At 43.1% G+C, this 13,439-nt stretch overlaps 1 long non-coding RNA gene across 1 annotated transcript; it reads left to right on the top strand.

Moving 5' to 3' along the window:
• Nucleotides 1–4: 4 nt before the first annotated feature.
• Nucleotides 5–5,571, top strand: LOC129562367 (uncharacterized). The gene is made up of 3 exons (XR_008687188.2): nucleotides 5–102; nucleotides 1,583–1,661; nucleotides 5,247–5,571. It is a non-coding gene; the product is annotated as an uncharacterized LOC129562367 (long non-coding RNA).
• Nucleotides 5,572–13,439: the final 7,868 nt, after the last annotated feature.

Below are 13,439 nucleotides of genomic sequence, written 5' to 3' on the forward strand. Positions count from 1 at the left end.
AATTGTCCCGCGGTCTATTGGTGAGTGAGTTTGGTGCCAAAGGGATCGTTGCGCCTTCTCTTCTTTCTGAAGAGACCTTCTGGGTGTGCCCTGACCTCTGAGGTGCGGCTTATGGGACAGAAGAAGGTCTATACTGACTCTGCGTTAGAGGCTGAAGCCAAGAAAGTGAAAAGTCGCTCAGTCGTGTCCGACTCTGCGACCCCCATGGACTGTGTAGTCCATGGAATTCTCCAGGCCAGACTACTGGAGTGGGTAGCCTTTCCCTTCTCCAGGGAATCTTCCCAACCCAGGGATGGAACTCAGGTTCTCCCGCAGTGTGGGCGGATTCTTTACCAGTTGAGCTACCAGGGAAGCCTTGAAAGCGAGGGCTTCTGTAACTTTTACGCCTTCTTGGGAACACAAGTTCAAATCTCTGTTTATATCCATATAATCTCTGTTTATATGCGTGGTGAAACCACGCATTGTGTGACTTTGAGCGAGTTATTTAGCGGCTTCTGAGTGTTGCGTGTCCACCGTATTCCAGGAGCTTTATTATATTCTTCAATTCGCACAGTAACAATGCGTCGTAGATAGTTCTGTCTCTGCCCTGCACAAAACCTGGGAGGCCTGTGGGCGTTTTTAGACTCTTGGGCTCGAGATTCAGTTTCCCTTTGAGTCCTGGCTTCGCTACTTAATTGTGTGCCTTTTGGGCAGGTCAGATTGTTTTCAAACCTTTTCATGCGTACCTGCTTTCAGGGCTTGTTCTGACTTTAAATGGAGTGATTGCCACAAATGCATTCCATGTTTTTTATTTTATTTTAAATTTTATTTATTTTTGGCTGTGCTGGGTCTTTGTTGCTGCATGTGGGCTTTCTGTTATTAGGAGCAGGGGCTACTCTTCTGTTGTGCTCTGGCTTCTCACTGCAGTGGCTTCTCTTGTGCAGGAGGAACTCTAGCGCCCAGCCATCTTCCATAGTTGCTGGGAATGGGCTGAGTAGATGTGGTGCAGGGGCCTAGTTGCTCCTTGGCATGTGAGATCTTCCCTCATGAGAGATGGAATCTGTGTGTCCCCCCCCCCCCCCCGCCCAGTTGGCAGTCTGACTCCTAGCCACTGGACCAGCAGGGAAGTCCTGTGTTTTTTTTAACATCACTAATCTTCAACATTCTTCCTAGAGATTGGGTTTTATATTTAATTATATGCCTATATCATAATTAAACCTATTACTGGGTATTTAAGTTGTTTACTTTTTCCCCTTTTATAACCAGTATTGCTGCCATTGTCCTTCAAATCATTTACTCCTTCTCTTTTAAAGTACTTCTATGCTTGGTATAAAATTTTTTAGAGTGCTCATGGTCATGCTCAGTGCCTCAGTCTTGTTCAACTCTTTGCGACCTCATGGACTGTAGCCCACCAAGCTCCTCTGTTCATGGGATTTTTCCAGTCAAGAATACTGGAGTGGGTTGCCATTTCCTCCTCCAGGGGATCATCTTGATCCAGGAATCAAACCTGCATCTGCTGCCCTGGCAGGTGGATTATTTACCACTGAACCACTTAGGAAACCCCTAACAGGGTACTACAGATCTGTTTGTTCTTTTATTCTAGGAATCTCACAGTGTTATTTGCTGACATGTGTTGCAAAGAACATGAAGCTATTGAGACTGAACTGAAGAAAGGTTCCAAGGTCAAATAAATTCGTGATATTGTATTCTGCACGTACATATATCCCAGAGGTTCTCAGTGCTGTTAGTATAACACTGAAACCACAGGAAGTGATGCAGGAAAGAAACTCCTTTCATTTTGTTTTCCAATCTGCCTGAATGAGAACTCTCTCTCTCTTTTGTTTCATTACATCTGTTAGTTTCCAATGGAATCAGTGTTCTGTAGAACACAGGGGGCTACCTATGTGCTCGAATTCAAGAGAAAGGCGAAGTCACTCTTTAATGATCTGACTGATATTCTTAAAAATTGTTAGAATATCATGAGAAATAATAGATTATGGAAATGGAGTTTCAGGTTGGAATGAAACTCATGTGGATCCAAGTTTTTACACAAAAAATGTGTTTGCAAGAAAAGTAAAGGGAAACCTATATTCTAATCCTAACTCCAGATGAACTCCTAAGAGAGTAAGGAACTCTGTTGGCCTTCATTTCTTCATGTAAGGGACTTATACTAGATTACTTCTAACAGTAACTTCTGATGTTTTTTTGCATATTATTCTTTCATATATGGCATATTCAAAGAAAACAGACATTGTAAACATATAAAGGAATAATGGGATTTCAGATCAATTTTTAAAATTGTACTTTCCACGCTTTTCCTAATTCTCTACATTATGCAGCTACGACTTTTGGATTTAGAAAAAATAAATGTTATTAATTACAACATGACATGATTTTAAACCTAAAAGCAGAATGATTCAGAGATTCACCTTGAGAGCCCTTAAAAAGTACTGATGCCTTGGCCACACCTAGAGATTTACTTCATCTGCTTAGGGGGGATCCAATGCATCAGTGTTTTTTGTGTGGCTCTCCTCGTGATTCTACTTTGCAGCAAGGATTCAGAACCACCAACCTATAGTGTTTTGTTTCTCTAAAATGACAAGGTTTGAATTTACACAGAGTAGTTAAAGCAGTTACTAGTTTTTGAGAGCCTCCTTGTATTCCTCCCCACTGGGAGAAACTTGAATTAGAAAATAATAGGAATACTGAAATTGTAATAATAAATATTAAACTTCCCTTACTTTGTGGCTTTGAGCAAATGTTATTTTAATTAAAGAAACCATGAGAAGGCAAACCGTGATTCCACAGGTCATATGAGTTGCCTTGTTTGCTTTCACAATTTGTGCCAGTGTCCAGTTTTGGCATTTGTGTTTGTGTCTTCCCCTCTCATCCCCAAACACCTCTTGAAGGGTCTAGTGAAGTGAAAGTTGCTGAGTCGTGTCTGACTCTTTGCGACCCCATGGTCTATATAGTCCGTCTCCAGGCCAGTATATTGCAGTGGGTAACCTTTCCCTTCTCCAGGGGATCTTCCCAACCCAGGGATCGAACCCAGGTCTCCCACATTGCAGGTGGATTCTTTACCAGCTGAGCCACAAGGGAAGCCCTTTAAGGGTCAAAGCAGCTGACTGTTTCTAATACTTCATGCCATTTTCTTCAGAGCATCTTCATTTGGATTGAAACAAACAAAGAAGTTTTCTGTTCATACAACCAGATTTGTGAGAATGCTTCCCTCTAAAGAAAAAAGTTTTACAGCTACCTCTGAAGTTTTTGGTCTATGCCATTTTACAGTGTCTCTATTATAATTCTATTCAGCTAGCCTCACTGGTTCAACCAGTTCCCCCAGTGTTTAAAAAAAAGCTCCTAAGCCTTTTAGCAACTTAAGTAAAGTGGGCTTCTATTGCAATCTCTAGTTATTTGTGTTATTTAACTCTACTATCATTATTGTCTTCTGAAAAGGAACACCTTACTATTATATCATTCATGGTATAATTGTTTCCATTGTCAGTAATACGGTTTTTACAAGATGAAAAATTTTTGCTCCATTTTGTCTGTTTGCATTTTCAAACCCCTTTATCAGAAAAATACATATTTTTTTGGGGGGGGTAAGATCCTACCTTGTTAGTTCACATTGGGTTTCTGCATCGTTTCTATGTAGATTACAATTTTTTCTGTTTCTGGTTCATGGCCGTTTAGTGTCATGAAATGCCCCTGACGGCAGTGACATGAAGTAATATGGTGCTAGGAGAAGAGGCTGGCTAGTAATGCCATTCTTCATTATCAACTGCCTTTCTCATTTCAAGAGGACAGTTGTGAAATTCACATTTTAACAGGTTCCCATTATAGCACTTCCCTCCAGCACTTGCTTAGGAAGCTGGGAGGATTGCCATTCCCACAGATCCATTAAAGAATAAGAATGACAACCATAGTGTGAGTCATAATGATACATCTCTGATGGTGTAACATGTTTCTTCAAGCTTGGTTACTCTGGATTCATCTGGTGATCAATTTCAGGTATCTTGGGAGTGGGGTAAACTACATCCCACTACACAGAATACCGGAATCTAAGAATACTCTGGTATTCTACATCCAGGATCTGAATGACCAATCCAGGTCCTTTGGGGCATTTTTTCTTATGTGCTAATTTTTAAAAAGCTTCAGTTGGTTCCATTGTAAAGCATTGTTTTATAGCCTGAGTTCTTTATAAGGAGAATTGGTATGGACTGAATGTGTCCTCCAAAAATTCATATGTCAAAGTCCTAACTCCCAATGTATTTGAAGTGGGGCTTTTGTGTGTCTGTGCTGTCGCTTCAGTTGTGTATGACTCTTTGCTACCCTACAGACTGTAGGCCACCAGTGTCCTCTATCCACGGGATTTCTCCAGGCAAGAATACTGGAGTGGGTTGCTGTGCCTTCTTCCAGGGGATCTTCCAGACCCAGGGATCGAACCCTTATGTCTCCCTTTGTGTTGGCAGGCAGGTTCTTTACCTCTAGCGCCACCTGGGGCTTTTGTGGGGACAGGCAGTCAGGGTTAGATGAGGTCATGAAGGTAAGGCTGTCACACTGGGATTAGTGTCTGTGTAAGCTCTCTCAGCTTTAGCATCAGTCCTTCCAATGAACACCCAGGATTGATCTCCTTTAGAATGGACTGGTTGGATCTCCTTGCAGTCCAAGGGACTCTCAAGAGTCTTCTCTAACACCACAGTTCAAAAGCATCAATTCTTCAGCGATCAGCTTTCTTCACAGTCCAACTCTCACATCCATACATGACCACGGGAAAAACCATAGCCTTGACTAGATGGACCTTGGTTGGCAAAGTAATGTCTCTACTTGTTAATATGCTATCTAGGTTGGTCATAACTTTCCTTCCAAGGAGTAAGCGTCTTTTAATTTCATGGCTGCAGTCAGCATCTGCAGTGATTTTGGAGCCCAAAAAAATAAAGTCTGACACTGTTTTCACTGTTTCTCCATCTGTTTCCCATGAAGTGATGGGACCAGATGCCATGGTCTTCGTTTTCTGAATGTTGAGCTTCAAGCCAACCTTTTCACTCTCCTCTTTCACTTTCATCAAGAGGCTTTTGAGTTCCTCTTCACTTTCTGCCATAAGTGTGGTGTCATCTGCATATCTGAGGTTATTGATATTTCTCCTGGCAATCTTGATTCCAGCTTGTGCTTCTTCCAGCCCAGCCTTCCTCATGATGTACTCTGCATATAAGTTAAATAAGCAGGGTGACAATATACAACCTTGACATACTTCTTTTCCTCTTTAGGATTGCGGGCAGGAGGAGAAGGGGAATGAGATGGCTGGATGGCATCACTGACTCGATGGACATGAGTCTGAGTGAACTCCAGGAGTTGGTGATGGACAGGGAGGCCTGGCGTGCTGTGATTCATGGGGTCTCAAAGAGTTGGACACGACTGAGCGACTGAACTGAACTGAACTGAAGCTCTCTCAGTCTGCCATGTGAGGACGCAGTGAGAAGGTGGCTTTCTACAAGCCAGGAGGGGAATGCTCACCGGGAACTGAATCAGCTGGCATCTTGATTTTGGACTTCCCAGTCTCCAGAATTGTGAGAAAATAAATTTCTGTTGTCAAAGCCATAGATTCTGTGGTATTTTATTATAGTAACCCAGGCAGACTAATAAAAGGGTGAAGTGGGATTCAGAAGAATTGAAGGAGAATAATAAGTACCTTTTGGTGCATTTGAAGTGCTTTTGAAAGATAAAGTCATCCCTTAAAATAAATGTAGGATTGTTTAATTTGTAGTTTATTACATAAATGAAAACATACACTGTCTACTGACTTTTTTTTCACTTAATCCATATCACTGCTGCTGCTGCTAAGTTGCTTCAGTCATGTCCGACTCTGTGTGACTCCATAGACTGCAGCCCACCAGGCTTCTCCATCCCTGGGATTCTCCAGGCAAGAACACTGGAGTGGGTTGCCATTTCCTTCTCCAATGCATGCATGCATGCTAAGTCACTTCAGTCATCTCCGACTCTGTGCAACCCCATGGACAGCAGCCCATCAGGCTCCTCTGTCCACAGGGTTCTCCAGGCAAGAATACTGGAGTGGGTTGCCATTTTCTTCTCCTAATCCATATTGAGTATCTTTCATGTCTGTCACTCAAATCTACCTTTTTCTTTTTAAAGGCTAGAGAGTATACATGGCATAAATGTATGATAATTTAACCAGTCCCTAATTGATGAGCATTTAGGTTGTTCCCATTTGTCACTGTTATGAAAAAAAAAAAGTTACTATGAAAATATCCTTGGGTACTTTGTCAACATAGTTCTGTAGGAGATTCATACAATTGAGGTCACCTGCCACAGAGGTTACAGTTACAATATTAATAGATTCAAATAGGCCCTCCAAGATATGCTAATTTGTATTTTCAAGAGTTTGTGGACTAAATTATCTTTAGTTTTGTAGTGAGTTATATAGTGTCCCCTCCAAATTCACATCCACCTGGAACCTCAGAATGTGACCTTAATTGGAAATAGGAACTTGGCAGATGTAATTAGTTAAGATGAGGTCATACTGGATCCGGAGAAGGCAATGGCAAGCCACTCCAGTACTCTTGCCTAGAAAATCCCATGGATGGAGGAGCCTGGTAGGCTGCAGTCCGTGGGGTCGCTATGGGTCGGACACGACTGAGCAACTTCACTTTCACTTTTCACTTTCACACATTGGAGAAGGAAGTGGCAACCCACTCCAGTGTTCTTGCCTGGAGAATCTCAGGGACGGAGGAGCCTGGTGGGCTTCCGTCTATGGGGTCACACAGAGTCGGACACGACTGAAGTGACTTAGGAGCAGCAGCAGCAGCATACTGGATCAGGGTGTGTTCTAAATCCAATAATTGATGTCCTTATAAGAAGAGAGGGCACACAGATATATGTACAGGGTGGAAGTCCATGTGACAATGGAGGGAGACTGGAGTAACGAAGCTACAAGTCAATGATTGCCCCAACCACCAGAAGCTAGGAAAAAGCAAGGAAGAAAGATTGTTGTGTGGCGCCTGCAGAAAGATCATGGCCCTGCCAACACCTTGATTTTGGTTTTCCAGCCTCTAGAATTATGAGAGATTGTATTTCTGTTTTGAACCACTCAGGTTTCTGGTACTTTGTTACCGTGGTCCTAGAAACTAATACAAATTTCCTTCTGAAAGGGGTTCCATTCAAATGAATTAAGCTAACCAGGGTTAGCTCAAGTGAGAAATAATCGCAAATACTAAAAGAATATTCCCCAAAGCTGCCAAATCAAATCCTAAACTTTAAAAATTTTGCAGTTTTAATTTCCTAATGGCTATAAATTAGCAAAGTGGTTTTTTACAATTTCTGTATTTTTAAAAAATATGTATTTATTGTTTATCTGGCTGTGTTGGGTCTTAGTTGCAGCACAGAGGATCTTCATTGCATCAGGCAGGATCTTTCATTGCATCACATGGACTCTGGTTGTGGCTTGCAGGCTGTAGACTTAGTTGCTTTGTGACATGTGGGATCATAGTTCCCTGACCAGGGATTGAACCTACATTCCCTACGTTGCAAGACAGATTCTTAACCACTGGACCATCAGGGAAGTCCCATTAAAGTTACATTTAAACAATTATTTTTTAAAAAGACATTTATTGTATAAAATGAAAAATACAAATAAGTAAAAAAGGTAATAAATCCTACCATGCAAAAAAGTGATAACAATTTTCATGGACAGTTTGATTTAGACTCTCTCAAACCCTTTTGATTTATATTTTGACTTACTTAACATATTTTATAACACGCTATTCCATGAAGGGCCATATTTTTATTTTTATAAAAGGTAAAGGACAGGCAAAGGAAAAAATATGGCTAAATCTTTCAGGTTTTTGTTTTAATTTTCCGATACCTCTGACAGATGTTCAGGTTCTGTTGCTTTTATCCAGCCTCGGCTGAGATCATGAGGCACTACCACACTGCACTTTCTCCCTGCCCCATTTCCACAATCCTCTCCACCCAGCCTGCAACTGGAGCCACACTCCATTTCCCAGGACTGGAGCTAGTCCTGCTACCCTTTGTAGATGAGAATAATGCTGCAGAATATTTGTGTTCTCCCCTTTAAAGGATTCAGAGTTGAGGTAACTTTGGGCTGCACAGGTAGCTCAGTAGGTAAAGAATCTGCCTGCAATGCAGGAGACACAGAAGACGTGGGTTTGATCCCTGGGACAGGAAGATCCCCTGGAGGAGAGCATGGCAACCCACCCCAGTATTCTTGCCTGGAGAATCCCATGGACAGAGGAGCCTGGTGGGCTACAGTCCATAGGGTCACAGAGAGTCGGACAAGACTGAAGTGACTGAGCATGCTTGCACACCTGTATCTATCTATCTGTCTGTCTATCTGTCTATCTATTTATCGCTCCTCAAGGCTTGCAGGATGTTAGTTCCCCTATCAGGAGTTGAACCTGGGTCACTGGCAGTGAAAGCGTGGAGTCCTAACCATTGGACCACCAGAGAATTCCCTGTCTTTCTTTTAGAGTCACAATTAATGTTAGTATTTTAAAGACTTTGAGAAGTGGTATACTACAGTAAAGAAATATTTGTTTTATCCAACAGTTACCAAACTTCTGTGGCCAAGGAAGCCTTTTTTTCTTCTTCCCTCTTTTTATTTTCAATCTAGTGACATCTTGCAGAACAGGTGTTCCAAAGAACATATTTAATATTGCATAGCCAGTTTCTGTTCAGACTCAATTTTGTTAATGTCAAAGTGGTTTGGCCTTGTGTCCGGCTCTAAGAAGCAGACTTCAGTTTTCGTGGTCTTCCTGCAGCTCCAGTCTCTTGAGACTGTAGACCTGTTTGCTCTTTCAGGTTCCCTTCCCAAAGACATTATCCTGCTTCTGATGCTCCTTCTCCTGCCATTTCCTTTCCTTTCTGCCTGTACCTTGCCTTTGAACTCCTCTCCACTATGCGTTTGTTATGAGGCCTCCATAGTAAGGAACCCTCTAAGCAACTGCATGACTGGACTTGTTTTACGAATGGTCATAACTTCGAGATACTCTGTACTGATTACTGGGCCATCAGCACCACAGCGAGTCTGTCTCCCCAGCACTAGTCCCCCTCCTGGATCTGGTCTAATTCCAAGTCTGGCTTTCCAAGGGAGCAGTCAACCAAACTGTATTCTTCTCTTAGAAAAATCACTGAAAAGGTAACGTTCGGGGTGGGAAGTATTTCAGAGAGAGTCACTGTGGTATGTACTATTGGGGAGTTTTACATAGCCCTGAAGGCAATGGCGAGCCACTCCAGTACTCTTGCCTAGAAAATCCCATGGATGGAGGAACCTGGTGGGCTGCAGTCCATGGGGTCACTCAGTCAGACACGACTGAGCGACCTCACTTTCAGTTTTCACTTTCACACATTGGAGAAGGAAGTGGCAACCCACTCCAGTGTTCTTGCCTGGAGAATCCCAGGGACGGGGGAGCCTGGTGGGCTGCCGTCTATGGGGTCGCACAGAGTCGGACACGACTGAAGTGACTCAGCAGCAGCAGCATTCCTATTGTGCAATTGAGGTAAAAGTGGCGTGGCAGGGCGGAAAGGCAGTGATCTAGGCTTCCGCTGGAGATGAACCTTGCTCCAAAGCTAGCGTTCTTTCCACTCTAAAGTGCCTGCTTTCACTGGGTGACAGTGTGCCTAACTGCAGGAAATCTATGGGGGAGGAGGAAGATGGTCTCTTGGGCTTCGGATTTGAAAAATCTATAACAAATATCATCATCTGCTTTCCAGCTGTCAAAGGGTAACAGCTGCATCCAAAAGAAACTGCTTTAACAGGAGGATCCGCTCCCATTCAGCTGTCCCCACCCTCCACCCCTCAAACAAAATCCAGGAAGCTGCTGCTTCTGCCACCGAGAAGGGCGTGTGTACTGTGGTGGTATTTGAAACGACTGTGAATCTTGCAAACTAGGAGTGCACTTTGCTCATTTCCAGTGGTACTGCCTTATCTGAAACTTTCCCTACTGCCATTCTTTCCTTTCACAGTCTGCACAGGAAGGTGGGGAAGGGAGGAGCAGAATAAAAGGGACAGACTTCTCACTTTGCCAAAGTCACCTGCCTGGAATTTTCCAGGGGCTCTGAGGCTGAGCCGTGGATATAGTTAGCCATGGAAAGGATGAGCTATTGTTGTGCTTTACATCTCTTCAAGCTTGGTCTTCTTCCAGGCCCAGCATCACTCTGGAGGCGTGAGAATGGCATTGCCGTAGTAAATGCTCAGGCTCCCTGAACCTCTGACCTGAACGACTGTACTTCATACCTGAAGTTCAGTCCTCTTTCCTCCTCTCGCTAGCCATCTTGCATCCTGATGATAGACTGATCCTTCCAAAGTATTGATGTAACTCTGTCACTTCCCTGCTCAGTGCCTATGCCTTTTTAAGTTTCAACTGCCATTTTTATTATTATGTGCATTTATACAAATTGGTACTTCAATTAATTTTGTATGGATTGATCTAAAAAATATGATATTTATCATAAAAAAGCAGCTTACAACGTGGTAAGTAGGATATGATCTCATTTCTGTTCTTAAATATAGTTATAATTGCATAGTAAAACATCTAAAAAACATATTCAAATAGAAACAGTGCTTGTCCATAAGTAATAGACTTTTACTGGTTTCTAATAATTTTTTTCTTTCCCAAACACTTTCGCTTGATCATTCCAGATCTCCACAACCTGTCAGGTGACAGTCTTTGCTCCTGCTACTAGCTAGAGCTCTTTCCACTGGACTCAAATCAGGATAGAGAGCAGTCCTGGAATTTGTTTTGTATTTCTCCCACCGTCAAAATCCTCTCGACTCCAACCTTCCTACATGATCTCTCCCCTGACTTTCCACTCAGAAGCACTCTTACAGCATGGCATGAGAGTTCTTTTCTTACATAGGTGTTTATAGCCAGAATCATTCTACACACCATTCGTGAAAGATGTCCATATCCCTGCAGGAGGGAGATGTAGGGCAGAGAGGCTAATTCGGCTTCCGGATCACTCAAATGGAAGGAATATTTAAGGCAGTCAGAAGGAAGGCCTGAGGGAATGGCTGGAGGGGTGAACTCTCTGAGACTGCTGAGGGCTCTCTGAGAACTACATTTCTCTGCATAAGGTCTGGTGGTGAAGGGATAATAAAAATATGTGTGGAATGCAGTTTTTAAAAATCCATTAAAAAATCTTGATTGAGTTCCAAGGGTGGGGGGAATGCAACTTTATTGACTGAAAAATATCAGTGAAGAAAACTGACCTGCATTTTTGTCACTAAAATGGTATATATTTCCAAAATAGCAATACAAAGGCAAATTTATTTCTTTTCACCTTAAGCTATGTTGGCGTTTGGCAGCCATGTGGGCCAGATGTCTTTAAACCCTGGAACCCAAGTCTGGAGACAAACCTACCTGAGACTCTTGCCCTAAGAAGTTTTAGAAATGAGAATATCAAGGTTCTCTTCTGGCCTTTGGACAACCTGAGGCCTTGTTTGAGCTGAAATCCTTCTCTCTCAACACCGCAGATTACTCCGTTAGTTGTCTTACCTCATCACCCAGCCTTCCTTGAGGGTAAGAACTATGCCTTACACTCTTTTCACCCTCTTCTGGGGAGGGCCCAGCATATTGCCTTTATGTAGTGGGTCAAGAAATTCCTGTTTGTGATAATGGCGATGAAGAAATAGCTTGAGAGAAAGTGACTTCACCCAGGTATGAGTTTTATTTTCTTTAAAATGGCACACCCACTTAGTTTAAGTCCTACTCAGGGAATGCTCTACGGTACACAGCCCTAGAACCCAGAGCTCCTGCTCCCTCACTCACGCAACCTGATGGACTCTCCCAACCCTCCCACCAGTTAACAACGGGGTGCCACGCAGAGGCATGTGCCTGCTTGTGCTTCGTACAATCTGAGAAGCTCTCCAAGACTGCTTATGCAAAACATACCCTAACAATATTTCTCCTATCAACCTCAAGTCGGGCCTGAAATTTTTACCATTACTTAATTTTTTTTTTGTATTTAGTAAGGACCTTGTTACTAGATAGAAAAAATACATTATTATTATCACAAAATGATATTTTAGCTCTGATTAACTTTTCTGCCAGGCCTCACATTGCTCTGAACTTCCAGAGCATCTAGGATAAACCTTTTATCATTGCATTCACCACAGTGTATTGGAATGATCTTTCCTATTTATCCAAGCCACTGTGAGCTCCTCCAAGCTATCTGCCGGCAGAGTGCATCCTGGTACAAGGGTGGGGCTTCAAAAATATTGTTGAACCCAACTTAGGCGACCTGTTCCTTAGGCAGCCTTGGGGAGCTCTCAATGGAGTGTGAAAAGCAGTGAGCCGAGTGATGTGAAGTCTTATGGGGGGTGGGGGATATGGAATCTTACAGTGAACAACCGTTTCGTCAAATGCAGTACTTGGGTGGCTTCTGCAAGGGATGGAAGGCCCCCCAAAGATAAACTTGCTCCCATCACAATTTGGTTAACTTTGATCAGTAGCTTACTTTTGAAGACAGACTCTGTCTCCACTACGATGAAGAGAACTACCCTCGATAATTAAAAATCACAGACCCAACCCTAACCTCATCTCAGTGTTCCCCACCCTAAAGAAACTGAGCCTGCTTCCTGGGGACAGGGTCTACATCATGCATATCTGTTGTGTTCTTAAGAGTCAGAAAAGAGTCTAGCAAGTATTAGGAAGTAAAAAATAAGAGCTAACAATTATATAGTGCTTACTATGTGCTGGACTTCCCTGGTGGCTCAGACAGTAAAGAATCCTCCTCCAACGCAGGAGACCTGGGTTCTATCCCTGGGTCAGGAAGATCTCCTGGAGAAGTGAATGGCTACCCACTCCAGCATTCTTGCCTGGAGAATGGGACAGGAGCTGTCATTTGTATTTGTTTGGCAGCCACAAGGCAGAGGAGCCTGGCAGGCTACAGACCATGGAGTCAAACACAACTGAGTGACTGATACTGCTATGTGCCAGATACAGTCCTCTAAAATTTTATGTGTTAACTCATGTAATCCTCAGAACTATGAGGCAGATACCATTAATAACCCCATTTGATAGATGGGGAAACCAAAGCTTAAAGGGCGTTTATATGATTTCCCAAAGACTGCAGAGTTTCAGTCTGCCCTTTCAAAAATTTTGCCTTGAAGCACTTAAATGAGAGTGAGTGAATAAATCTCTCCCTGCACCACATTTTTATAGCAGATTGTTTGCTCCTGCTGGTCCAACACTTAAAGCACGGTTTCATCCACTAGACTGTCACCATCGCGTGGTCATTCTTTAACTCTTACAAGTCAGTTCCGACAGCAGTATTGCCACATCATACATAGCACGACTACATACTGCGTACCTGTGGCCGCCAGGGGGCACTGTGGCCACAAGTTGTCTTCCCCCTCCCTCCAACCCGAGCCACCTGAAAGAGGCGGAGCCAGCATTGGGCGGAGCCTCCAAGAAGCCCTAGGG

This window comes from Moschus berezovskii, chromosome 9 (assembly GCF_049115385.1).
Source record: "Moschus berezovskii isolate FMDL1 chromosome 9, NW_MosBer_1.0, whole genome shotgun sequence".
Classification (NCBI taxonomy): domain Eukaryota; kingdom Metazoa; phylum Chordata; class Mammalia; order Artiodactyla; family Moschidae; genus Moschus; species Moschus berezovskii.